Below are 27,645 nucleotides of genomic sequence, written 5' to 3'. Positions count from 1 at the left end.
CCCACCCAGAGATTCCAGTCACCACTGCAGGCTCAGCACTGTAGGTGGGGGAGGGGTCCTGGGATCTTCCTTCTTCCTTCTCCTTAAACCTGCATGTTCTGGAGTTCAGTTTTGGGGGGGTGTACCTTTTAAGTTGGGTCCAGGAGCAGGGTTCTCTAGCTCTGTCTTATGTGAAAATTGGATTTAGCTCTCTCCTGATTGTAACAATGAAGATACTTAGCTCTTCCTTGATTGTGAAGATTAAATTGTAATCCCCTAATTGTAACAATGAAGGTACTTAGCTTTTCCTTTATTGGGAAGATTGGATTGTAATCCACCATCTATTTTTAGATTTTAATCTCCAAAAAGGTGGCAACTCAGTATTTTAAGTAGATCTATCCATTTTAACTACAAAAAGGTGTTAAGTAACTTCAAAAGGTGAAAGAACCAGAAAGGTGTTAAGTAACCCAAAAGGTATAATCTAACCAAAGAAGGTGTGAATTAAAGAGTGGACAGTCCTAGAGAAAAGTGCTGTGATTTGTAGACATGAAGTTTAGGGAAGGTGACACAAGAGAAAAAGGTCTTTTAAAAAGACAGCAAAAGGCCAGAATAAAAGATATATTCAATTCAAGGAGATCGAAGAGCTCTTTGGCTTGGAAGAGAGACTGAAAGACATACACTTGAGGAGTGACCAGAAGACAGACACTCAGACTTCTTTCCATTTAGATGGTCACCATTGGTGAGTGAAAAGCTGATTTAGTGACCCTGCCTTTCTCGGAGGGCTAAACCTCCGAGAAAAGGCCCATCAATTTGAGACTTTTTCCCCCTGATTGGGGCTTAGACATTCTAACTGATATCAGAAGAAGTCAGAGATCTCTACCTCTTTCTCTTTTTCTCTCTCTCTCTCCTTTTCTCTCTTCCTTAATATCTTTCCTCTATTGTAAACACACTACCATGAATTCCATTTACATTGATAATCCATTTTGGAATTTAGAAATTAAATCCCTGGTGACCACATAATTAATATATTTCCATCTCAAACACAAAGTACATTTAACACTTGTTGTTAGATTTGGTTTTCAATCCACTGGAAGCATTGTGTTTTTGATCAGTGAGGAAGGGTTTATATAGGTCTACATTTTTGCTACCTCTAAGCCACCATCTTGACTCCACCTCTCTGATAAATCTCATTTTTCATAAATCTGCCTGCTATGTTACTAGTGGGTTCATAGGGCCATCCTCCCAGAGGCAATTGGGACATAATCCAGAAGAGAAAAGTACATCACACAACAATTGTCATGTTTTAATTGGGAACCATTTTACTCTCATTCACAATAGGCCAATGTCAAGATTAAATAATTTATCTGAAATAAACATTCATTAAGTCCTGATTTTGAGTCAAGTATTTTTTGGAACTAAAGAAAAGACTTAAAACACTCCAATAAATTGATGATTTCACTGTGGGTTTTTCCTCCATAGACTGTGATCAAAATCTGGATATATCTGCCCATTCTGGGAGACTCAACTTCCCAAGTTAAGAACATCTCAGGTCTTCCATATAACTTCCAGTTTTACCCAAAATTATAAGGTTCCCATGGAGCATATTAATACTTCATTTCTTATCAATACTTATTGCTACTCTTACTATATGACCCATTCTCCTTATATTTTACCCATGCAGTTATGGAATGATGCTCTTTGTCCTTATTTTCCTCTAAAAAGCTGTCATTCTAATCCAATCCTATCAGGAAATACCTATTAAAAGGATTTATTTTTAATAATATTACCCTTTTGAGTAACAAGTTCAAGTTTATTTGTTTTGTTGATAAGTCATATTACTCATTTTGTGACCCTCCCTGAATTAGCTTCTTGGGACCAATTTCATTCCAAGTCCAGGATTTAGCTACTAACAAATTGGAGCACAGTCTACCATTTTATCCACAGAGTCTAGCTCTGTAGTTTCCATGAAATAGAAATTGATTAATACATACTGGTTGACTTCTTGCTCTAAAGAGTAAAATTTGGGGAGGACAAAATGACTTGACCTCCATCTAAATAGATGTTGGCATAATATTAGTATGTAGCTTCAAATTAGGGCAATCTTGGCTCCTACTCCTTCATTTTTAAGGAATGCCAACAATTTTTGACATCTCTTTTTCCAAGGTACAAACTTCACTGATACATATATGGTGTTCTTCTTGGTCCTCAGAACTATTTGGGTTCCTTGTTCTCAACTCTCTTTGTCACAGGGTAGGAAAAAGTGTATGTGTTTAACTCAGAAACAGAGGGACTTAAATTTTTCCCAGACTTATGGGTCTTAAAAATTTTCTCTCCTAGAACATGGGGACCTGAAATAAGAGAATTCAGGAGTACAATAAGGAAATATGTGATGTCCTCCACTTACCCAGGAAGTAAGGAAAAATCTTTCACCTTAGATTCATTCCCTGCTAAGGAAACTGTAAAGGCTGAAATCCAAAATATAGAGTCTAAGGTTGAAGCTGCCACAAGGTTCATAGACATGTGGTATACGTGTGATTGTACTGTGAGATTGTTTTCAGGTCAGTTGCTTTTCTAATGATAAATATGACATTTTCTTATATTTTTCATTGTTATTTTACTTTTTCTTGATTATTCATGGAGTCATTAGCATCAATTTGTCCAAACCTTATTTTAAAAGAATAATGTTCTTCAGTGATCTTATAAATCTTTTTGTCATTTCACCAATTCTAGTTTTTAAGTTCTTTTCTACAGTGAATTTTTATAAATATTTTCCTTTTGATTATAATAGATGCATCTTTTTAATCACTTCTCATGTAACAACAGGTTTATGTTACTTGTCATTTCAATGGGTGATGGAAGAAATGTAAAGCAGTAGAGAATTTGGAATTTGAGATTTTAAAACTAATAAAATAAGCCGTCTGAAGTTGAATTGCGAGACATATACAGAAAAAATATTTTTAAATGAAGGAAAAAACTGAATAAGTTCTGATGCATGATCATTTTCTCATTTTTATTATGTCTTATGGCAATCAACTACTGTTACATTCAAAGTATCATTCATGAAACAACAGGAAGAGAACAATTAGGCTTTGGCAAAAGATTGTTCATAAGAGATTATCATCATATGATAAAATAATTTATAGAAAGGAATCAAAGGCATAATAGCTTACTGTAGCTTGTTATACATGCAAAATCATCCTATTCAGTTGGGTCTTCATAATTCTTCAACAAATCATCTCTCCTATATTTACAATTCATCAAACAATAGCCAATAGATGTAATGACTGATATGACCCAGATAAACATATTGGGGAAAGAATAGACGTCCAGCTTTGCAAATCTTTTTAAATCAGAACCCTGGATAGGCTTATGCATAAAGAGAAATGTGATACAAACTCAACCAAGAATTAGAAATCAAGCCTTCATATTTTTAAATTCATTAATTATTCCATAATTATATTTGTCATCCCTATTGTAGGTGTCTACTCCATATAATGTATTTCTATATAACTACTTTTAATTCTTCCTCTATTAAAAAATCAGGCAACATGACTCCATTCAAAATAGTACTTGATTCCAATGAGAAAGAAAGAAATAACAACAGAAAATAAAAGGTATACAAGCTAGGCTATTTTATTAAGACTCTAGGAAGTTAAGAGCTGCATCTCTATGATTGGTGAGGAAGAGATTGAGATCACATTGCTCTTCAGAGACTAACTTTGTTTTTCAGTATCTCCAGAGTATTTCTGTCTGACCTCAGAAGGATCACATAGCATTTGGGAGCAAAGATACAGGTGAGAATCCCAGCACTGGAGACCACAATGGAAAAGATCTCCACGGCCACCATGGCCTTTCCCTTAGTGCTCTGATATGTGGGCAGGAAGGAAATCCAGACACTGCAGAAAACTAACATGGCAAAAGTCAAATACTTGGCTTCATTGAAAGTGTCTGGCAGTTTCCTTGCCAGAAAGGCCATCATGAAGCTAACCAAGGCCAGGAAGCCCATGTAGCCTAGAACAGAGTAGAAGAAAAAGAGGGATCCCTCATTGCACTGAATGACAATGAGGGAAGCCTCGGAGTGTGTATCCCTCTCAAGGAATGGGGCATGTGTTCCAAGCCAGATGCCACAGAGACACATTTGGATAAGAGTACAGATACAAATGAGAAAATAAGATGTTGTGGAGCCCAGCCACTTGCGGAGCCCACTCCCTGGCTTGGTGGCCGCAAAGGCCAGAACCACAGTTAGAGTTTTGGCCAAGATAGAAGCAATGGCCACGGTGAACACTACTGCAAATGAGATTTGTCTCAGCAGGCAGGTGGCTTGAGTGGGAAGACCAATGAAGAGCAAGGAACAGAGGAAACAAAGAGTGAGGGATATGAGAAGAGTGTAGCTGAGACTGCGGTTATTGGCTTTGACTATGGGGGTGTCTCTGTGCTTCACAAAGACTCCAAGGACTAGAGCAGTGAGCAGGGAGAAGCAGAGAGCTGCAGAAGCCAGAGCCATTCCCAGAGGTTCTTCATAAGCCAGGTAAGTTATTGTCTTGGGGAGGCATCTATCTCTCTCCTTGCTTGGGTACTGCTCTTCAGGGCATTGCAGACACTGCTGTGCATCTATGAATAAGACAAAAATGAATCTCTTGTTATATATATAGTTTTATTTCTCCAGTAAATCACAAGTTTAGTCATTCTACATGAAGCTCCATCTTTTCTTCCTACTACTCCTCCGGCAGGACAAGAATTTTAGAGGCTCAATAAGATATACCCATATTTCAGTATCTCCACATCTTTACATATGGATAAAATAATGTATTAAATTATTGCTTTACTATCATTTCCTTAATAAACAAAAATTAAAGTGTCTCTAATCCATTTAAAAATCAAACCTTCTATGTTATGTTGGTTGTCTCTCGAACCGAGGATGACGATTGACTTTGTGCGTTTTTGTGCACACAGACACTTGTGCATGAAGATTTAAGTGGAAAAGTCAATGCACAGAGACAGTCCCACTCTCTCGGCGCTGGAAGCCTGGGTCCAGTGGCACGAAAAGTCCTTACACCTGGAGACTTCCTCAGCTGCATTGGATGGCTATGTTGTCCTTTGTGCTCCAACACGCCCTAAGCACTCCACAGTGCTTTGCTGCGTCGCCATCTCAGCCATTGAACCTTCTTATTGGTTTCTTCCACATGTTCAGCCAAAGCAGTCTTCACATGCTGGGTGAGCAAAGCCCTGGTTCACCAGGGGTCGACGACCCGATGGCTACCCTCACAAGATTTAGCTGGCCTGTTGAAGCCATTGCCCGGGATGTGGCCACTGCAGCATGCTAACAGCTACTAGGAGCCACAAGTGAGACCTGGGTGTCCGGTGAGGGTCAGAGGCTGGAGGGCTGCCCTAGAAGGCCATGACAAGCCCTCCAGGGATGTATGGGGTGCTCAGGGAGGGGTAATAAAACCTTCTATAATGAGGCCTAAATTGATAAGTAACCAATTTAAATATAATCATCTATGTTCAAAATAGAAATGAGAAAATGAAAAATTTTATTATCATTTTTCATAGATAGACCACATATTGTTGAATAAATGATATGGAAAAGGGTTTTTTATTTGATTATGATTATTTTAATATTTTATATAAGTTTTATACAAATTATATTTCATGTAACTTCAAGTCTTCTGAGTTATTTTGGGCACATGATTATGGTGATGTAAATATTCTTCAATTAAAGTGACTAGTGTTAGTTTTGAAAAAGATCTTGACTTTCTCATCAGAACCTAGATTTTCCATCTGTGACGACTTCCTAGATTCAAGTTTTGTAAAAATAAACTTCTACCCTGATATCTTTATGGTTTCCATGCATCTGGGTGGTATTTCTATTGTATAGATATTAATTACTATAGCACCCATGACTATTCCCCATACTAGGTGGATATCTTGACTATGTACATAAATATTTAAGTCTTTCTTTCATTTTTGGCTCAACTATTAAAAAATGGTATGATCATGAACTTTGTTATTCATTTAATCTTATGTGATTAGGCTAGAAAGTGAAATTTAAAGACATAAGTGAAAGCTTATTGAAAAACAAACTTGATTAACTAGCATTTAATCAAAATGTGGTACCTTAGAAATAATTCATCACTCAATAAAATGGATATAGTAAAATCAATCATTTTTTTAAATATTAGGGTATAAAATATCTTTCCTACCATCAAATCTGGGATAAGAATATGCAATAAATAAAAATTAATCTTGAAGGCTTTATACTAAATTTATAAGTATTTATTAGTAAAGAGAAAGAAACAGAGAAAAAAGATATCACCAACAAACTCCCCAGAGTCAGTAGCCATGTTACTTCCCCTTCATCAGATCCTGGATTCCTAATGGGCCCTGATCCATTTCATAAGTTGGGGCCAAGGGGCCCAGCTACCCATATAATTGTGACAGACAAAATGAGACCTGGCATGGAGCTAACTTGAGTGCAGGAAGGTATGGGAGCCCAAGAGACTGTCCCTCTGCATCCTACCTTAATGTACCTGTGCCAACTATATGAGTTATACTTTATGTTATTTTAACACAATATATATAAGAGAAATGAATAAGGAGTAGGTAGAAAGAAGGGTGACAAGTCACCCTACATAGTTTATTTTTGGAGTACATCTACTCAATATCCCAATTTCATTCAAGTGTCACCACCACAAGATTCATAACATCCTCTTCATTACACCCATCAGGAAATGGAGGCAGCCATATATTTTCAGCATATTGGGCCCTGGTTATTTTATTCAACCATGGCAATCAAGAGAGAAATTATATAAGAAAAGTAAATAACCTAAAATATGGTACTCAATCTCATATATTCTATTCTGGTTATGTACTGGGAAAAAAAGCAAAGGAAGGGAAAAGGGAAATAGGTTGTGGTGAACCACACAGTTTATGTATCAGTTATAAATATTAAGTAATTCTGAATGTGGAAGAGTTATCAAAGGAGTCATAAATTATATTTGTAACTTTCAAATTTTTTTCACTATCATAATAGATAAAAAATTGATCCTAGGCAGAGACTGGGGTACTAAGTTATTTAAGATGATATGTAAAAAAGGGGGGAAGTGGAATAGAAGATGGCACCAGAGCAACTTAAAGGAAGAAGAAAAATAGGATGAATTATATCACAAAAAGAAGCTCATGGTGGGCAGGAAAGAAGAACACTCATAAGAAAGAGAGGAAGAGAGTGGTACTAGGTAATACTTAAACCTTGCTCTCAGTAGAATCAGTTCTAAGAGGGAAAAACAGCCAGATCTATTGGAGTATAGAATTCTGTTTTACCCCACAGGGAAGTTGAGAGGGAAAAACCAAAGTGGGGGAAATGGGGCAGGGAGCATTCAAAGTGAAGGAAAGTCAGAGGAGCTGCATTTAACAGACCTTAAAGAAAAATAAGAGGGGAATAAGAAGGGAGGGGAGGAAAGTAAAGTAAAATAAGTGTGTGGAATAAGGGGACAGATTAAAAGCAAAAAAAAAAAAAACCTAGTGTAAAATGAAACAATGAAAGAAGAAAGAGCAGGATGAAAAGAGGAAATAAAAATGATGTGTAATACACAGGTGGTAATCATAACTCTGAATGTAAATGGGATGAACCCACCCATAAAGTGGAAGGAGAGAGCAGAGTGGATTATAAACTAAAACCCAACATATGTTGTCTATGAGAAACATACATGAGGCAGGGAGACACACACCAGGAAAAGGTAAGAGGCTGGAGCCTAATTTATTGGGCATCAACTGAGAAAAAGAAGTCAGGAGTCTCAATCATGATATCTGAAAAAGCCAAAGTAAAAACAGATCTGATTAAAAGAGATAGGGAAGATAATAACAACCTGATAAAAGCAGTATAGACAATGAAGAAATAACAGTACTCAACATGTATGCACCAATAGTATAGCACCCAGATTTTTAAAGGAGAAACAATTGAAGCTTAAGGAGGAAATAGATAGTAAAAGTGTACTAGTGGGAGACCTGATGCTTCCTCTATCAGAACTAGATTAAACAAACCAAAAAACAAACAAGAAAGAGGTAAGAGATGTAAATGAAATCTTGGGAAATTGGAGTTAATAGATACATGGAAAAAAATAAATAGGGACAAAAAGTAATACAGCTTTTTTTTTCAGGAGCACATGGTACATTCACAAAGACGGACCATGTACTAGGGCATAAAAACATTGCAAACAAATGCAAAAAAGCATAAATAATAAATGCATCTTCTTTTTCCAGATCATAATGCAATAAAAATTATAATTTGTAAGAGTATATGGAGAGGTGAATCAAAAATTAATTGGAAATTAAGAAATGTGATTCTCCAAAATTGGTTCTTTAAAGAATAAATCATAGAAACAATTAATGATTTCATTGAAGAGAATGACAATGAGGAAACAACATATCAAAATCTATAGAATGTAGCCAAATCAGGACTCATGGGAAAATTTATGTCCTTGAGTGCATATGTCAACAAATAAGAGAGGGAAGAGGTCAATGAATTGGGCATGCAAATTTAAAAAAAAAGCACTAGAAAGAGAACAAATTAAAAAGCCCCAGATAAAAACTAAATTGGAAATCCTAAAAATCAAAGGAGAAATTAATAAAATTAAAAGTAAAAGAACTATTGAATTAATAAATAAGACTAGGAGCTGGTACATTGAAAAAAGAAATAAAATGATGTAATGGCTAATTTAATTAAAAAAATAAAATTAGCTGTACTAAAAATAAAAACGGCAACCTCACCTCTAATGAAGAGGAAATTAAGGTAATTATTCAGAACTATTTTGCCCAAATACATGGCAAAAAATAGGATAATCTAAGTAAAATGGATGAATATTTACAGAAATACAAATTACCTATATTAACAAAAGAGGAAATAGAATACTTAAACAATCTCATTTCAGAAAAAAATAAATTGAACAAGCCATCAACCAACTCCCTAAGAAAAAACTCCCAGGTCCTGATGGATTCACAGTGAATTCTATCAAACACTTAAAGAACAACTAATTCCAATACTATAAAAGTATTTGACAAAATAAGCAAAGAAGTTTTAAAAAAAATTCCTTTTATGACACAAATATGGTACTGGTTCCAAAGCCAGGCAGACCAAAAACAGAGACAAAAAACTACAGTCCAATCTTCTTAATGAATATAGATGCAAAAATCTTAAATAGAATCCTAGCAAAAAGAATCCAGCAAATGATCATACGAATTATTGATTATGACCAGGTGGGATTTATACCAGGAATTCAAGGATGATTTAATATTATGAAAACCATCCACATAATTGACCAACAACCAAAGCAACAGAAATCACATGATTATGTCAATAGATGCAGAAAAAAATCTTTGACAAAATGCAACATTCATTCCTATTGAAAAACACTAGTAAGTATAGGAATAGATGGGTCTTTCCTAAAAATAATAAACAGTATAAATTAAAAACCATCAACAGGTATCATTTGAAATGGAGTGAAGTTAGAAACTTTCCCAATAAGATCAAGAGTGACACAAGGATACCCATTTTCACCTCTATTATTTAACATTGTACTAGAAACCCTAGTAGTAGCAATTACAAAAGAAAATGAAATTGAAGGTATTAAAGTAGGCAATGAGGAGACCAAGCTATCACTCTTTGGAGATAATATGATTGTCTACTTAAAGAATCCTAGAGAATTAACTAAAAAGCTATTGGAAATATTCAACAACATTAACAAAGTTGCAGGATACAAAATAAACCCATATAAATCATCAGCATTTCTTTATATTTCCAACACAACTCATCAGCAAGAGTTAGAAAGAGAAACCCCATTTAAAATCACCCTAAACAATATAAAATAGTTAGGAATCTAAATGCCAAGATAAACGCAGGAATTATATGAACACAACTACTAAATACTTTTCACACAATTGAAATGACATCTAAATAATTGGAAAAATATTGATTTCCCATGGGGAAGATGAGATGATATAATAAAAATGACAATCCAACACAAATTAAGTTACTTATTCAATACCATACCTATCAAATTACCAAGAATCATTTTTTTATTGAATTAGAAAAAAAAACTATAACAAAGTTCATTTGGAAGAACCAAAGATCAAGAATATCAAGGGAATTTTTTTTTAAATGTGAAGGTTGGGGATCTAGCATTACCAGATCTTTAACTGTATTATCAATCAGTAGTAATCAAACAACATCATACTGGCTACGATACAGAAGAGAGGATGAATGGACTTGGGGTAAATGGCCTACACAAAATAGGATACAATAAACCCAAAGATCCCAGTTTTGGCAACAAGAACCCACTGTTTGACAAAAACTGGAAAAATTGGAAAACAGTATGGGAGAGATTTGATTTAGAACAACAGTTAGGACAGTTGTTTCTGAAAAAAATTTCTCACTCCAGCACAGGCATTTTTAACAGTCTCCGGGTGTAAGAAATCATCTCCTCTGATAGTACATCAAGACCCAATTGCAACTCAGCAGCTTCCATAAATTTGTCCAAGAATGCAGCAGGTGACTCCCCTAGATCTTGCTTAATGTATTCAAATTTTGACCAGGCACCAGGTCTTCTTGAATTCCTTTTCATAACGTCAATTATAAATTCTTTAGCTTGTTTCAATACTCTATAACTGTACACTGAACTTAAGTCAATTTCCTCATAAGTCTCTGGTCATGGTGTTAGATCAGCATCATTCTGGGTTTTTTCTATGTAGTATTCCTTCTCCCTTCTCATTAATAGTTCTTCCATAAGAAGAGAGAAATCAGCGTATGTAAAAAATAGACTCGAATACAGGACTACAATCCCCAAGAGCCTTTGCTCCACTTCCACAGAATTCCTTGTAATCTCACCTGGGCCGTGATCGAGAAGGTATTTAAACTGATTCAAAGGCTTTTGAGGGCTCTCTTGCTCTCTTGGACTTCCATTTTGGGGCAGATGTGGATTTTTTTCATAATGTAGGTGAGGTTGTGTCTAGGCCTCTCTATGGCCTGGACACGTGTCTCTTATCCTGTATTTTCTTTAATCCTTAATCCTTAATAAACCTCTAAAAAATATAATACTCCTTGCAGAGAGAAACTAATTTCTACCTGCCTCAGTCTCCCCATATTTCTAAATTTAACTGTAACAGATGGCTACCACTAGATTGGATGAGAACTTCTCAAAAAATTTTTTAGCCTAGAGAATTTTTTTTAAAAGCCACAATTCTCCAAGATGCTCTTTAGAAAACCATCTTGATCAGCTCCTGCCTGTGGTCCGCTCTGGCTCCTGCTTCTGCTCCTGGCCTCTCACCTGATGGCTCTTGGCCCGACCCACCCTGGTGGTCTGTCTCTCCCCCATCTGGCCTCCGACCCAGACGGCTCATCACCCCAGCCCCAGCGCCAGGAACGTGACCCCAGCCAGCTCATCACCCAGATCCTTGGAGCAGATCCCTGAGGACTCATTGTGACCAGCTGGTAACAGTATTGGCCACGTGGGTGGAGGGGAGAGAGGAGAGGGAAAGGAAAGAGGGAAAGGAGAACGGCAATTTTCCCTTAGGCTAAGCCTCTGAGCAAAAGGGGGTGTATTGACTCCACGTGGGCGGCCTGGGCTCCACGTGGACTGAGACAGGAGGAAGGATCATATCAGGGGAGAGGGGAAAGAGAGACTAGAGAGAAGAAACAGATTTTTTCAAACAGAAATGTAAAAAGCAATGGGCTGTTTAAAAGGATTTTTGACTGTTCTGGTAATTTCATTGATTTCACCTGCGTGCCAGAAGAAACATTCAGCCCAAAATTCAACTTTGAATTTGCAAATGGGTGGCTCAGGGCACTGAGAGCATGGTCCTGGGTTAAAATCTGGCCTCAGATTCTCCCCAGCTGTGGGGCTCCGAGCAGATCCATAGCTCTTAACACTCTGCCTTCTGACAATAGACATTTAAATGGATAAGAACCCAAGGAACTTTGAAGAGACTAAAGGCTATATTCTAAGGCATTTCAGACTCCAATGGTTTATAAAAATCTCTGTACTCTATTGCATTTTTTGTTATGGTTTAACTTTGTGATTTTAAGTTCATATATTACTGGATTGAATATTATTCTGTGAACTGAAGGTTGATTGAATTTATTTTGAATGTACTAAGTTTTGAAATTCTGTTGTTTTTCCCCTATAACTGTGCTGAAAATATTGTTGTGAATAAGCCCATATATGAAAAAACAGCTTTTCTATTTTGACTTTGTAAATTATCACATAGATGGACTTCAGAACTGGTTATAATTGTATTAACAACCTTTGGAAATTTTAATGTGCTAAATACCTCAAATGATTTGATTTTAAGGGTTTTTTAAATATGATTTTTGGAATTTTTTTAACAATCTGGTTATTTTTGCCTGCCCTAAGGCCCATTAGCTGAAGTGAAATAAATTTTATAACCCCCAACCTTCCCACATTTCTAAATATGTGAATGGAAGTTGGGCAGTTAATCTCAGGGCATTTGTATCCCTATTAGCCTCCGAAAAAGGAGCACCCCTTTATTTATACTCTTCAGCTCACTATTTTACTTCTACCAGAATGATATAGATTTCTTGATTATGTTCTAAACCCAAGATGAGTTTTACCTTGTTTAAAAAAAATAATATATATATACATATATATATATATGTATATGTTTATTACCAAGGTTGAAAGATTGCTATGTTTGTAAAAATTGTGACAAATGTCCATCAATTCATAGGTTTTAAAAATGTCATACAGCAACTTATGTGAAATATGAAAGTGTGTTTGTTTGCTATTGTAATTGATTGGGCTATTGAGAATTTGGGGGATTTAAAGCTCTTTTATTATTATATTTTTCTTGCATGTGCAATATACTTTTTCCGTTTTTTTATTATTTTTTCTCTCCTTTTTATATTTGAAGCACATGTCACCAGTATTAAGATTTTCTTTAACCTTTTGATTTTTAAGTTTAAGATACATTTGCTAATGCATGCCCTAAAAGGCTTGTGACTATAAAAACGATGCCACTATTTAAATAAATTATGGGGCTTTGCTTAATGATTCTGTCTGATTCCAGGACAAGATATACCCACAAGAGCCATTTCATAGGGCCAAAGAAAGGCCAATCTAGGATGGATTGATGCACTTCTAGGCCAATACAAAGGTCTTGAACCTAGTGTGAAGACTCGAGGTTACTCTGTTTAACATGTGTTAAGACATAGGCTTTCCTTGTATCCACACTCACCCTGAAGATACTCACAGACGAGTATCCCCGAAACCTTGGCTCCTATAATCTGGTCCCCTTTTCTGCCTCTCATAGTGTGGTACCTTTCTGTAGTCCTGGCACTGACTGGGTAAATGCCTCATTGCTTAGATCATTTTGATTGGGCCCTGATTGAAGGACCTGTTATAGATTTATTTTTCTTCTACTTGGAATTTTTATACATAAGACTTTGATAGTCTGTATTTTCATCCAGAAATTTTTCTTTTCTTTTGGATTTTCTGATGTCTTTTTAATATCCCTTGCCAATTGATTCATATACCTCATACCTCAGCCATGCATCCCTAACTGATTCTGAATCTTTCAATCACCCACAACATGGGGGAATGTAAAAAATATCATTATTTAAATTGCAAAGTTTAAATTCCTTTTGAGAAGAATTTTAGGTAAAGAAGATGCTACCTCTCTGAATCCAGAACTGAACTGTTGGAGAAGCCACCATGAAGAAGCCTCCAGACCACAAGTTGAACAAAATTGAACTTTGGGTGTGGTTGATTGAACATTTATTTGTATCTGCACTTTCATGCCAAAGGGGACTGCCCCCTAACTGGCTTTTTGTCAATGCTTTCAGCAATTATTGGTTTTATTCTTTTGTTTCTCTTATCCTCAAATTATTGTAATCTTTAAATTGATTATGTTTTCATGATTCTTTGGAAAAAAATGAATTTTTTCAAACGATCAAACGGGGGTATGTAAAAAATAGTCTCGAATACAGGACTACAATCCCCATGAGCCTTTGCTCCACTTCCACAGAATTCCTTGTAATCTCACCTGGGCCGAGAACGAGAAGGTATTTAAACTGATTCAAAGGCTTTGGAGGGCTCTCTCGCTCTCTTAGACTTCCATTTTGGGGCAGATGTGGATTTTTTTTCATAATGTAGGTGAGGTTGTGTCTAGGCCTCTCTATGGCCTGGACACGTGTCTCTTATTCTGTATTTTCTTTAATCCTTAATCCTTAATAAACCTCTAAAAAATATAATACTCCTTGCAGAGAGAAACTAATTTCTACCTGCCTCAGTCTCCCCATATTTCTAAATTTTATCTGTAACACATAATCAGGGTCAAAGATCTTAATCGCCGTCCTGAACTTGTGGACAACCTTATGAGGTTCATCAAAATATCTAAGGGGTCTCCTTTTCATTGCATCTAATTCAGCTGAGAAGAATTTCTTATGGGATTTTAGATGAATAATCCCCCTGGCTGGAGTAACAATAGGCAGGGCTCTCAAAGGAAACAACAAAGCACGTGTTTTATCTAATGCCTCAGTTTCCCTTTCTAGCCTACTTGGGAGTATTTAGTATTATATCACTTCCCTCAGCTAATTTCTCAACACCAAGCACATCAACATTTTAAAATTCAAAGCCAGTATTTTTCCGTTTATGTTATTTACAAGAGTTGCATTAAAACATTTCTCCATCATATTCAACTTTCCTTGCATTAATACCATCATCTGTTTCATCTCTGAGACCCTGAATTCCATTGTAAAAACCATCTCGATCTTATAGACAACCATAATAAAAAATCCATTTATATTTATATATAATAGCAACACCCACCAAAGCCACAGGTAAATGTGAACACACTGTCTGTAGTGACAATTGCACTATTGATCTTATCATGTCCCAATTTAACAATCCATACACACATCCTGGTATAACACTTAACAATTTATATGGCATCATCAGCAAATAACCATAGAAAACTTCCATTAGTGCCTGTAACATGTTAGCAGTCATACAAGAGTAATGAGGAAATAACACTGGATATAGGAAGGGTTGTGTAAAATTACCCTCCACTTTGAAAAACCCAAGCCTCTATCAAAGAGCTTCACTTCCACAGGGGACAGCAGCTTGTGCTCAGTGATAGATGCAACTGTGGTGCTGAAGGACAGCAGCCCCCTCCAGCAAGCACCTTAAAATCCTACTGCCTGCTGGCACTTGATTGACAGCTTCAGGAAATTCTAAGCCTGTCAGCTCAAAGTTCCCTCTCAAGTGTCAGTAAAAATCACTGACAAAAGTTTGAAAAAAATCCCTTACTCCCTTGCCCCAAAAGTAACCTAAGTCCAAACCACCTGACTCAGCCAAACTGTAATTTAGAGTGGTTTGGGGATGGGATTAGATGTTTTAATGTAGGCCAGTATCTGATGGACAACTGTTTTGGGAAGGCTACAAGTCTGGTCTAGGCAGAGCCTGACCTGAGGTAACAAACACAGATCACTCTATAACAGGGACAGATTGTAGAATTTATTAAACAAGAGATGGTGAAAAGGGGATTGGGGATAATCCTAAACTAATGTCAACTATCTAAAACCTCACTGATATAAATAACACTTCATAGAGTTTTCTTCACAGATTTTGAGCCACACTGATTTTTACCCATCTGTCTAAGATCCCAGACCCTAATATAAATAAACCTATACTAATCCCCAAACCCCCTTCTGACAGTGAAAGAAAGGTTTGGACAATTAGGCAGGAGAGGGCCAAGGAGAGGTCCTGGATCCATATGGATCTCAGAGCTAATCTAACAGACAGATGTTTCAGGATCAAACCAGGAAGCTCTGTAGATAAAAGCCAGCAGGGAAGCAAGTAAGACAGAAAAGATAAGGTAGAAACTGACACCAAGAGAAAATAGCCAGTCTCTCCAGGTCAACATGCCTGAACCTAAAAGTTAATTCAGATGGTATATATATATATATGTATGTATGTATATGTATATGTATACATATATAAGTGTATAAATACTTATATCACTGCAAACCCACTTCATCTGCTCTCTTATTTATAATACCACCAAGATAAATTCAGAATTGGGTAAACAATTTAAATATACAGAAGGAAACTATAAGTAAATTAGGTCAACATAGAATAATGTACCTGTCAGATCTATGGGAAAGGATTTAACACCTAGCAAGGAATAGAAAATATTATAAAATGCAGAATGAATAATTTTGATTACATTAAATTAAAAAGATTTTCTACAAACAAAACCAATGTATCCAAAATTAGAAGGGAAGAAACAAATTGGGAAAAAATTCTTTATAACAAAAACCATTGACAGAGGTCTAATTTCTCAAATTTATAAGGAGCTAAATCAATTGTACAAAAAAAAAATCAAGCAATTCTCCAATTAATAAATGGGCTGAGGACATGAATAGGACATTTTCAGCTAAAGACATCAAAATTGTCAATAAGCACATGAAAAAGTGTTCTAAATCTATTAAAATTAGAGAAATAAAAATCAAAATAACTCTGAGATACCATCTCATACCAAGCAGTTTGGCTAATCTGACAGCAAAAAAAAGTAATAAATGTTGGAGGGGATGTGGCAAAATTGGGACACTAATGCATTGCTGGTGGAGTTGTGAATTGATCCAACCATTCTGGAAGGCAATTTTGAATTTTACCCAAAGGACTTTAAAAGACTGCCTACCCTTTGACTGAGCCATAGCACGGCTGGGTTTGTACCCCAATAACATAATAGGGGAAAATACTTGTACAAAAATATTGATAGCCATTCTTTGTGGTAGCAAAAAGTTGGAAAATATGGGGATGCCCTTTGATTGGGGAGTGGCTGAGCAAGTTGTTGTATCTGTTGGTGATGGAATACTATTGTACTAAAAGGAATAATAAATTGGAGGAATTCCACGTGAACTGGAGCAACCTCCAAGAATTGATGCAGAGTAGAACCAGGAGAACATTTTATACAGAGACTGATACATGGTAGCACAACCAAATGTAATGGACTTCTTTACTAGCAGCAATTCAATGATACAGGAAAATTCTGAGGGACTTATGAGAAAGAACACTAGCCACATTCAGAGAAAGAACTGTGGGAGTAGAAACACAGAAGAAAAACAACTGTTTGATCACATAATTCAATAGGGAAATGATCACTCTGTTGCAAATATTTATAATATGGAAATAGGTCTTGATCAATGATACATGTAAAGCCCAGTTGCATTGCTCATTGGCTATGGGAAGGAGGATGAAGGAGGAGAAGGAAAGAATATGAATCATGTAACCATGGGAAAATATTCTAAATTAACTTAATTAATTAAAAAGTAATATAAAATAAAATCCTTTATATTTTTAAAATTTTAGAAATCAGAGCCAATGGAACTTTTCTCCTGTTATGGTATATATCAGTCAGTCAGTGCCCTTAACATTATTATAACTATATCCTTCTTCCTTTCATAGCAAGTTTCTATAATCAGGAAAAGTCAGCAGTAGAAGTTTGGTGAATACAATATTAAATTTATTAAATAATAGATTGATACTAGACCAACTCTGAGTTCCTATAATAAAATGCAAGAATGAAAACTTTTATAATTATAATCATCAAATTATATATGGATTATAGCCTCCTAATGGGACAATTAGACAAATCAAAAAGACAAAAAAGAAATGCGATGAAAACGTTTTCTAATTAAACAGACTAGCAAAATTTGAGAAAGCAACAGGATTTAAGAACTACATACATGAGCATATGATTGAATTCCAAGTTATTTTATCATAAAAATTCAGAATTTGTCTCTTAGTAATAAGTTCTTAAATATAGATTAAGGATCTTACATTTAAAATTGTAGAACTAATTGTAAAGAAAGTTAAATTATTTTCCCATTTTAATGTATCTTTCTGATCATTTTGAAAGACAGAAGAGTTTATTTTACAACTTATACCCTCATGCATTTTTAAAGATTTTTATATCTGGCATGGTATTAAGATACAGATAAAAATAGCAACAGATATGTTAAAAAAGTAATTCTCTGCCACTTCGGATATGGAGAAACAAATTTGAAACAGTACTGAATTATATTGTCTACTTATTGCCATATTTTGTCAGAATTTTCTAGGAATTTCAACAAATGGGTTAGAAACAGAAAAACAGACCCTTTCACAGCTGCTCTGAAAATGAGGCCTAATCCAGAATGTCCAAGAGACAACATTTCTAAGGATCAGCTGATAATCAGAACTAGTTCTGTTGATTAAATGGATATTGGGATTGGGTGACTAGTATGGAAAGAGATTTAATTTTTCAGATATTGATGATCATAATTATATTGCTTTAACCTTGCATTTCGTGGTTTTTATGTTTGCTGAGTTTTGTTGCTTGCCTTGGTGATATGAATCTGTCTTCAAAATTAGTTCTTTATGAGATCTCTAATCCATTTGATCTGTAGGTTGGCATATATTTTGATTATGAAAGTATAAAAAACACACAGCTTTGACTTAAGATAATTGATTCCTTGAGGAAGTATCTTTACCCCTACTTCATAAGTCAAAAGATGAAATTTAAGGAATTAGAACTGCAAGTGGAAGTGAGAATTGATTTAAAGCCACCAATTTCAGGGCAGCTAGGTGGCTGGGTGAATTAAAAGTCAGGCCCAGAAGCAGTAGTCCTGGGTTCGAGTCTGGTCTCAGACACTTCCTATCTGTGTGTCCCTGGACAAGTCACTTAACCCCCATTGACTAGCCCTTACCACTCTTCTGCCACTGAACCCATATATAGTATTGATTTCAATATGGAAGGTAACAGTCTAAAAAACAATTTTAAGTCACTGACTCTTTCTTTTGACTCAATTCTAGATTTAATTTAGTTTCAATTCTAATCAATTATGGATCTAATTCAGTTTGTGTGTTGTGAGAAAAATTCATTCAATTAAGCAAATTGTGCAAAATCCTTATCTGATTGCTTGAATAGGGAAGCTTGAATAGGGAGTAGGGAAGTTAAACTACATCTAAGCCACAACTTAGAGATCCTTAATTAAGAACCTCAGTTAGGCTGACCAAAAACCCAAAGACTGATGACAGGAGCTTTCTTATAATTATACATCTAAAGCAAACTATATGTATTTTCTAAAAACTGGCCCCATACTGAAAACTGGACCCAGAAAAAAAGCAATTTCTTCTTGGGCAAGAACTTTGCCTTTTATTGTGTCTTCTTGACTTGTCTAATATTGTGCTGTTCCCAAAGAAGGCACCCAATTCATTCGCAGTGAACACAAGTGATTGAATAAATACAGGGTTTTTTTTTAGCTCAGAAATGTTATTATATTAAGGAAAACTTTTCTCAGGTTAAGATTCAAAATAAAAAAGAAAGAAATCCAATGTCTCTAATTCGAGAGGACCATTTGTCTTGAGGCACCCACCTGTCTGATTGGAAATTTCCCTGTCAGAGCACAGAGTACAGTCGAAACAGCATATGGGCTCGCTTTCACGAATTATCTTCTTGAAACCAGGGCCACAGCTCACACTGCATATGGAAATTGGAGTCTGAGTTTCCATCAAGAGAAGAGAAAAAATATCATGGTAAGAAAGACTGATGAAACGTAGATGCACTGCGGCAAGGATGATTCCAGATCTCTCCCAAGGAAGACATTAGATTAAGGATTTTTAGTGATTCAGAGCAAGAATGATATATATATCTCAATGGAAATTTCCTTCTTTTTTCTTCCATCACTGCAAATCAATGTTTGCCCAAGTAATGATCACACACAGATGCTCCACAAAGCACAATAAAGTGCCTGATTTTTTTAAACGTTTATGTGGTCGCCACATTTTCCATCGAGTATATCATACTAGTATATCTCCAAAGTGCATTTCATTTTCTACAAATACTTCTGACATAATTCACAAGTGACCAGGCTGGCTGAGGGAAATTATTTTTTTTTCTCCAAATAGACCCTATTCTTTCTATTTTGGTGAAGAATCTTGAATGTTTCAATGAGTGAAAACTTTAGGGAGGTTATAATATAATTAATTAATTAAACCATACAGCATGATTGAATCTAAGAATCAGGTCATTTGATTGGTTTATCTTGTTTTTGAGGCTGGCATTTAGACTTAATTCTGGAGATTAATAAAGGATAGAATTTTTTGAATGACACAGAAGATTGAAACTGAAGCTGAATATAACTATATATGTATATATGTATGCATGCATGATCTACATTAGAAAAGGACATAACTATAACATTTAGATTTGGAGATGTGTCAGTTTCTCATTTTTGTCCATCTCTTCCTAGCTCTTCTTGGAATTTTCTTGGTAAAGGTTTTTTGGATGAGTTTGCTATTTCCTACTCCAACTGACTTTAAAATATGAAAAAATTGAGGCAAATGGGGTTAAGGATCTTGCCCAGGGTGATAGCAGTAGTAAAACGCTGACTATAAATCTGAACTGAGGAAAGGGGTCTTCTTGACTCGAGGCACTCTGTCCATTGCACCAACTTATCTAAATTAAGAATCTCTAAAAGTGAGTTGTATACTGGGAGTTAAGGTGACAAAGTAAAAGATAATGCACTCCTCCAACACACACACACACACACACACACACACACACACACACACACACACACACACAGGATCTAATTGCCTGAAAACCAAAGTAAAGTCAAAGGAAGATGTCTCATTGGGGTAAGAAGACAGAGTAGCCAAGGCAGCCCAATATATGTGGGAAATGGAAGAACTTAAACCAGTTCAACATGCTTTGACTCTGCCAGAGGCCACAAAGCTCTATCCAGGGAGCAGACCCAGTCCAAGCCATTCAACAGGCATATATCAGGCAGAGAGGGCAAGGAATGGAACCCGGCCAATGTAGGCCATGTGAAAGGGGTAGTAAAGTAAAAGAGGACAAGAAAACAACAAAAACTCACTTAGCTTCAGAGTGCCTGAGGCAGAAAGGGAGCAGAGTAGGGGACTGGCAAACTGCAAAAACTTACTCATCCCCACATGGCAACAGAATGCCTGAGGCTGCAGACCCCAAAACAATAAAGTGACAGAGTGGGAAATCTGCCCAGCTTAAACCACTCAACAGGGGCATTGAAGGCAAAGGCAGGAACGAACACACTTCCAGATGACAGAAGAGTATCTTGAGCAGTCAGTCCCAGAGAGGGTAGTTTGTCCAGCCAAAGGCAATTGGCAAGAAGAGGAAGTAGCAGAGTAGGGACCCATCCAGCCCATAAAACAACAGGGGAACTTGTAACACAGGGTGTTGAATCTGGTTGGACAAAAACAGCAACAAGCCTCCCTATGGCAAGCTAACAGAGCCAGATTCTCATTGGACTCAATATGGGGAAAAAAGGCAGGCTAGCCTACACTAAATTTTAGAGAATAGTATTCTGCAATTTATAGCAGTGCTCCCTCTACCCCATGAACTGAGAAGACCCTCGAAATATAGATGAGGAAACTGGGGGAAAATGAGCAAAAAAATTAAAACATCCTTATCTTAGAAAATTATCTTTTTTCAGCAAAGATAAAAATATGAACTCAAAAGAAAACAATAATTTTTAAAAGGGAACATGTGAAGAAGCTTCAAAGGAAAGTGTGAAAGGATGCTTTGTCCCCCCCAAAAAATGCCTGAAAGAACTTGGCAAGTCAAAAAACTAAATAATAAGAACCTTGACTGAAAAACTCTATAAATGGGGGGAAAGTCTCCTGAAGAAAGCAACTCCCTATAAAATGAAATAAGTAAAAAGAAAATGGACACAAAATAATACATTGAAATAAGAAGACCCTGAGGAATAGAAAGGACAAAATGAAAATTCAAGCCAAAAAGTATTGAGGGGAAAAAAACTCTTTAAAAATAGGATCAGTCAAGTGAAAAAGGAAGCACAAAAACTCAAGGAAGAATATTAGACATTAAGTTAAAATTAACATTATACAAAGAGTTAATGAATCCATATGACATCAGGAAATAATGAGACAAATTTTAAAAATTAAAAATAGAGGAAAATCTAAAGTGCCTCTCAAGAAAAATATCTGACATGGAAAATAGAAGGAGAGATAATCTAAGAATCATTGGAATACCAAAAAGCCACAGTCAGAAAGTGAGCCTGGACATCATATTATAAGAGATTCTATGGGAATATTTTCCTCAGAGGATAATGGAAATTAAGAGAATCTACCAATCACTTCCTGAAAAAGACCCCCAAATAAAATACCCTAGGACTATTATCACCCAAGTCCAGATCTCCCAAGACAACAACAACAAAAAAATATATATAACAAGCATTCAGAAGGAAAATATTCAAATATCAGAGAAACATAGTCAGTATTTCACAGGACCTAGCAGACCCTATATTAAAGGCCTGGAAGTCATGAAATATGATATTCAAAAAGGCAAAGAATTTAGTACTATAATCAAGAATTATATACCCAGCAAAACTGAAATTCATACTACAATGGGAAACAGAATTTAATTAAATAAAGGAATTTCAGAAGTTCTGGACTAAAAAGTCAGATCCAAATAGAAAATTTACTAAACAAATTCTACATTCATAAGATGGATAAAAACCCAAAGCAATAACTTAAGGGTTTCAATATGGCTAAATTGAGTACATTCATATATGGGAATGGGAAATTAAATTAAACACCAAATTAGAAATCATTAAAATCAAAGAAGAGATTAATAAAATGGAAAATAAGGAAAACACTGAACTAATAAATAAAACAAGGCATTGGTTTTGTGAAAAAAAATAAAGAAAATATGTAAATTAATAGCTAACATGATTTCAAACAGAAAGAATAAAGCCAAATTAGTAGTATCAAAAAAGAAAAAGGTAAAACCACAATCAATGCAGAAGAAATTATACCAATTATTGGAAGATTTTTCTAGCTATCTGCTGTTAGGGGTAAATTTTATGGTTGAGATTGAATATATTTTAATTAGTCTCCATGGATTTAAATTCTAAATCCCAATGAAATACTCGTCATAATGGAATTTTATGGTGGTTTATTTATAATAGAAGGAAGAAATTAAGAATGAGAGAGAGAGTGGGGAGGGGGGGAAGGGAAGGATAGCTGCCACAGCCTGGTCTGAACCTAGCAGGAGTTCATAGGCCTCAGCCAAAGGGCTTTTCCAGATGTTGTTGCCTCCAGAAAAGTCAAGGAAAGGGGGCCCAAGAGATGGGCCTTTCCAGATGCTGATTACTCCAGAAAAGCCAAAGCAAGGGGAATCAGCCTTATCACTCATCACGTTATTATCTAAGGGAAGCAGTCTGAGGTCTCACACTCAAGTTCCTTCATGAGCAAGTTCCACAGCCCAGCCCCTCTCACAGAAAGTCATGTGAAATATAAAGGCAGTTCTTTACATTTCTTCCTGTGTCTTACATGTACCAATGGTTGCTTAAACTTGGATTTGGAAAGCCCAGGGGGTCAATTAGTTGTTTCTGATTTGTCACTTGCTAGCACACGTGTGTCATCTTACTCCCCCACACTCAATCCTTAAGTGGGGGTGTCTACATTCTTGGTTGCTAAAATTCTAATGACTAAACAGGGTGGAGTAAATCTAAAATTCACACTGCCAAAAAAAATCTGAAAATCTAAGTGAAATAGACGAATATCTACAAAAATATAAATTATCCAAGTTAACAAAAGAAGAAATAGAACACTTAAACAACCCCATTACATAAAAAAGAAATGGAGCAATCAAAAAAACTAACTAAGAAAAGGCCCAGAGGGCCAAATAGATTTACAAATGAATTCTACAGAACAACCAAAGAACAACTAACTATATAAGTACATAAACTATTTGGGGGAGGTGGGGAAGGAAAGCAGGCATCCTTACAAATTCTTTTTATGACTCAAATATAGTACTGATATCTAAACCAAGTAGGGCTAGAAACAAAGAAAGAAAACTACAGCTCTATCTCCCTATTGTAAATTGATGTAAAAATTTTAAATAAAATACTAACAAAGAGATTACCACACTATATCACAAGAATCATATACCAAAATCAAGTAGATTTTATACTAGGAAAACAAGGTTGCCCTGATATTGGAAAAACCATCAGAATAGATGAAAACTATATGATTATTTCAATATATGCAGTAAAAAGAATTTTACAAAATACAATATGCATTCCTTATAAAATAATTAGAAACCATTGGAATAAATAGAACATTCCTCAGAATGATAAATGGTGTCAACTTAAAACCATCAGCAAGTATTATCTGTAATGGAAATAAAATGAAACCCTTCTCAGTAAGATTGGGGTTAAAGCAAGGATGCCCATTATCATCTCTAGTAATTAATATTATACTAGAAATGCAAGATATAGCAATAAAGGAAGAAAAATAAAGGTGAAATATATAAAAGAGCCAACAAAGTTATCACTCTTTGGAGATGATATGATGATATACATCGAAAACCCTAGAGAATCAACCAAAAAACTAATAGAAATAATTAACACCTTTAGCAAACATTCAGGATAAAAATTAAATACACATAAATCATCAGCATTTCTATTTACTACCTATGAAGCCCAATAACAAGATATAGAAAAGGAAATTACATTAAAATAACTCTAGACAATAAAAAATCTTTAGGGGCATACCTACAAAACAATTCTGCAAGTAAATGAACACAATTATAAAATACCCTTCATACAAATAAAGTCAGACCTAAAATATTGGGAAAATACTAATTACTAGGGGGCAGCTAGTTAGCTCAGTGGATCGAGAACCAAACCTACAAATTGGAGGTGCTAGGTTCATATGTGGTCTCAAATACTTCCTACATGTGTAACTCTGGACAAATTATTTAACCTATTTATTAACCAATTATTGCCTGGTCCTTAGCACTCTTATGCCTTGGAACCAATACATAGTATTAATTCTATGACATAAGGTAAGGGTTAAAAAATATACAAATTGCTCATTGAAAGGTCAAACCAATATAATAAATATGATAATCCTACCTAAAATAATATACCTATCCAATGCTATACAAATAAAACTACCCCCCAAAAGTTTGTAGAACTAGAAAAAAATAAAATTAATCTGGAAGAATGAAAGGCAAAAATATCAAGGGAATTGGTGAAAAAAATAAATAATGGAAGGAGGTCTACCTATACCAAATCTCAAACAATGCCATAAAGCACTAATCATCAAAACAATCTGGTCCTGGCTAAAAATTAAAGTAATGGATAATAGAATAGATTAGGTAATCAACATACTACTGTTAATGTCCATACCACTTAGTGTTCAATAAACACAAAGATGCAAACTTTGGGTGAAAGAATTCACTACTTGACAAAAATTGCTGGAAAACTGGAAAACAGTATGACAGAAACTAAGCATGGACAAAAATCTCACACCATACATTACAATAAAGTCAAACTGCTAAACATGAGCTTCAGTTTCTTAACATATTTCTGGGTAATTTGAGGGAAAATACTTCTTGGGAATCACTGGGGACAGAGCCCATGGGCCTTGTCACATTCCTTTCCAGGAAGGAAAATGTACACTGGATGGACTCAATAATATGAGACTTCTCCTAAACATTTCAAATAGGGAAAAAGAAATGTAAACTTTTCTTCCCATTTTGAACCATTATCAATGGGATTTAGGATATGTGAGACAGTGTCCCAAAAGACCTTGAAAGTCATCCTGGTCCCAGAAAGCTTAAAGGGGATCCTAATTTAAGAGGAATTATCTTCTTAGTAGATATTGAGAGATAACAGGTCCAATTAGTCTCATCTTAGGAGCTCATATTATTCACCTGTTACTTACCTCAGAGAAATCATCTGGCCAAGCAATGTCTTCTTCATTAATAATTAATCCCTTATTAAAAGGACTGATTTCTCCAACTTTCACCAGTGTCTCCTTAGGACCAGGAAAAAATTGAAAATTTAGGACATTATATGTCTCTGCCATGATCCTGGATTCATCCCCACATACTTCATCATTGGCACCAGGGACAGGATTGACACACTTCAGATAGTAGTGGAGCTGAAGGCAAGGACAGTAATTTGTTACTCCTTGGGGAAAGAAGGATTCATTAATGTCCCAATACTTGATTATCAACATAAAATGCGCTATGCATTTGGAGCTTGACAAAGTTATCATTCTCTCTTAAAATTCTTCATACTGAGCTCTTCTTAGCATTCTGTACTCAATTTCTCTTTTTCCCTAGCAAATCATAGACAACAGAAGAACAGAAAGGCCAGGAAACAAACATGTATTCTAGATAATGAACTTACCTCAAAAGTAATTTCATCTTTCCTCCACTAAATCATAATTTTTTTCAAATATCTTTGATACCTGGCATTATAATTTCTTTTGTAAAATCCATACTCACAGGGAACTTAGTGTCTTAGACAAGGACACCCCCAGTACTTCTTCCCCATTAGATTCCTAGATCATCGAAAACAAACTCTTTTCTGTATTTCCTTGCATTTCCCAAAACTTTTAACAATTCCTGGTACATAGTATCCCCTGCAACCTTCTTTTCTTACTAAACTTATCTCTTCCTCATAACAGTGGGTATTTTAAAAATGTGTGTTAGCACAATGATTTTAATAGCAATCTGCTAACTTTTAAAAAGTCTCTTTTAAAAAGTCCATATGAAGTCTGTGGAGTGGTAGATCACGTTTTCTTAGGAATGAAGGACAATATGATATTCATGGTGATAAAGTTCAAGGTATAGAAGGAAAAGGAAATACAAATGATTAAGTGGTTAAACAATTCCCAAAAAAAATCAGTAAAGAAAAATAAAGAGGGGGCAGAGTCAAGATGACAGCATAGAGGCACGAAAGTTCAGACCTCTGACAACCTTTCCTCACCGATTAAAACCTAAATGCTCCTAGGGGCCTGAAAACCAAACTTAACAACAGGACAGAGCTAAGGAACCCTCCTGATGGACTAAACTTAAAAGCTAAGCCCCCCAAAATCCTTAATTTGAGAACACTGAGGTCTAAGGGAAAGGAGGAAGGAAGGTCCCAGGACTCCTACAGTACTGAGCCCCCAGCAGTGACTGGAATCTCTGGGCTGCCAATGGCACTAATCTAGAGGGAGTACCTTGTGGACAAAGCTGTGCCAGGCTCAGGGCTTTGAACAAAGTGGCAAGGAGAAGCATAGAGCAACCAGCCTAGTCACAACAGAGACACTCCATATTGCCCCTCTTCCTAAGGTTTTTGCCTAGGGGCAACTCCAGATATGAAAGATCATCTCCTCTGGGATTAGTCTTATCAAGCCTTCAGAGGGCAGGGAAACTCAAGCCCCAACACCCCTCCCCCACAGACTACTCTGAGAGCTCTGCTGACTATGCTTTAATGGTGAAGTTTGACAGAAAAGTCCAAACACACAGATCCAGCACATGATGAGAAGAGCAAAGTGCAGGCAACTACAGGGGAAAAAGAAGGGGCAAATATGATCTAAGAACAGTAAAAAGAAAAAAGAAATTAAAACTGACATCTGCTATCCAGGCAATGAACAAAGTACAAATGTAGCAGAGGAAGATGAAGGAACACCAAGTAAAAATACAGAAACTCCAACAAATTGGACACAGGCTTTGGAAGAAGTCAAAATACAATTCAAAACACAATTAAGAGAGGCTGAAGACAACTGGGAAAAGAACTTAAAAATCAAGATAAGTCATCTGAAAACA

At 35.7% G+C, this 27,645-nt stretch overlaps 1 pseudogene; it reads right to left on the bottom strand.

Annotated features, from left to right (window-relative positions):
- Positions 1–2,974: 2,974 nt before the first annotated feature.
- The window catches only part of LOC130453476 (vomeronasal type-2 receptor 26-like), a 107,556-nt pseudogene continuing 82,885 nt past the window's right edge, over positions 2,975–27,645 (bottom strand).

The sequence above is a fragment of the Monodelphis domestica genome, chromosome 6 (assembly GCF_027887165.1).
Source record: "Monodelphis domestica isolate mMonDom1 chromosome 6, mMonDom1.pri, whole genome shotgun sequence".
In the NCBI taxonomy this organism is placed as follows: domain Eukaryota; kingdom Metazoa; phylum Chordata; class Mammalia; order Didelphimorphia; family Didelphidae; genus Monodelphis; species Monodelphis domestica.
This window is presented reverse-complemented; position numbering and strand designations above follow the sequence as displayed.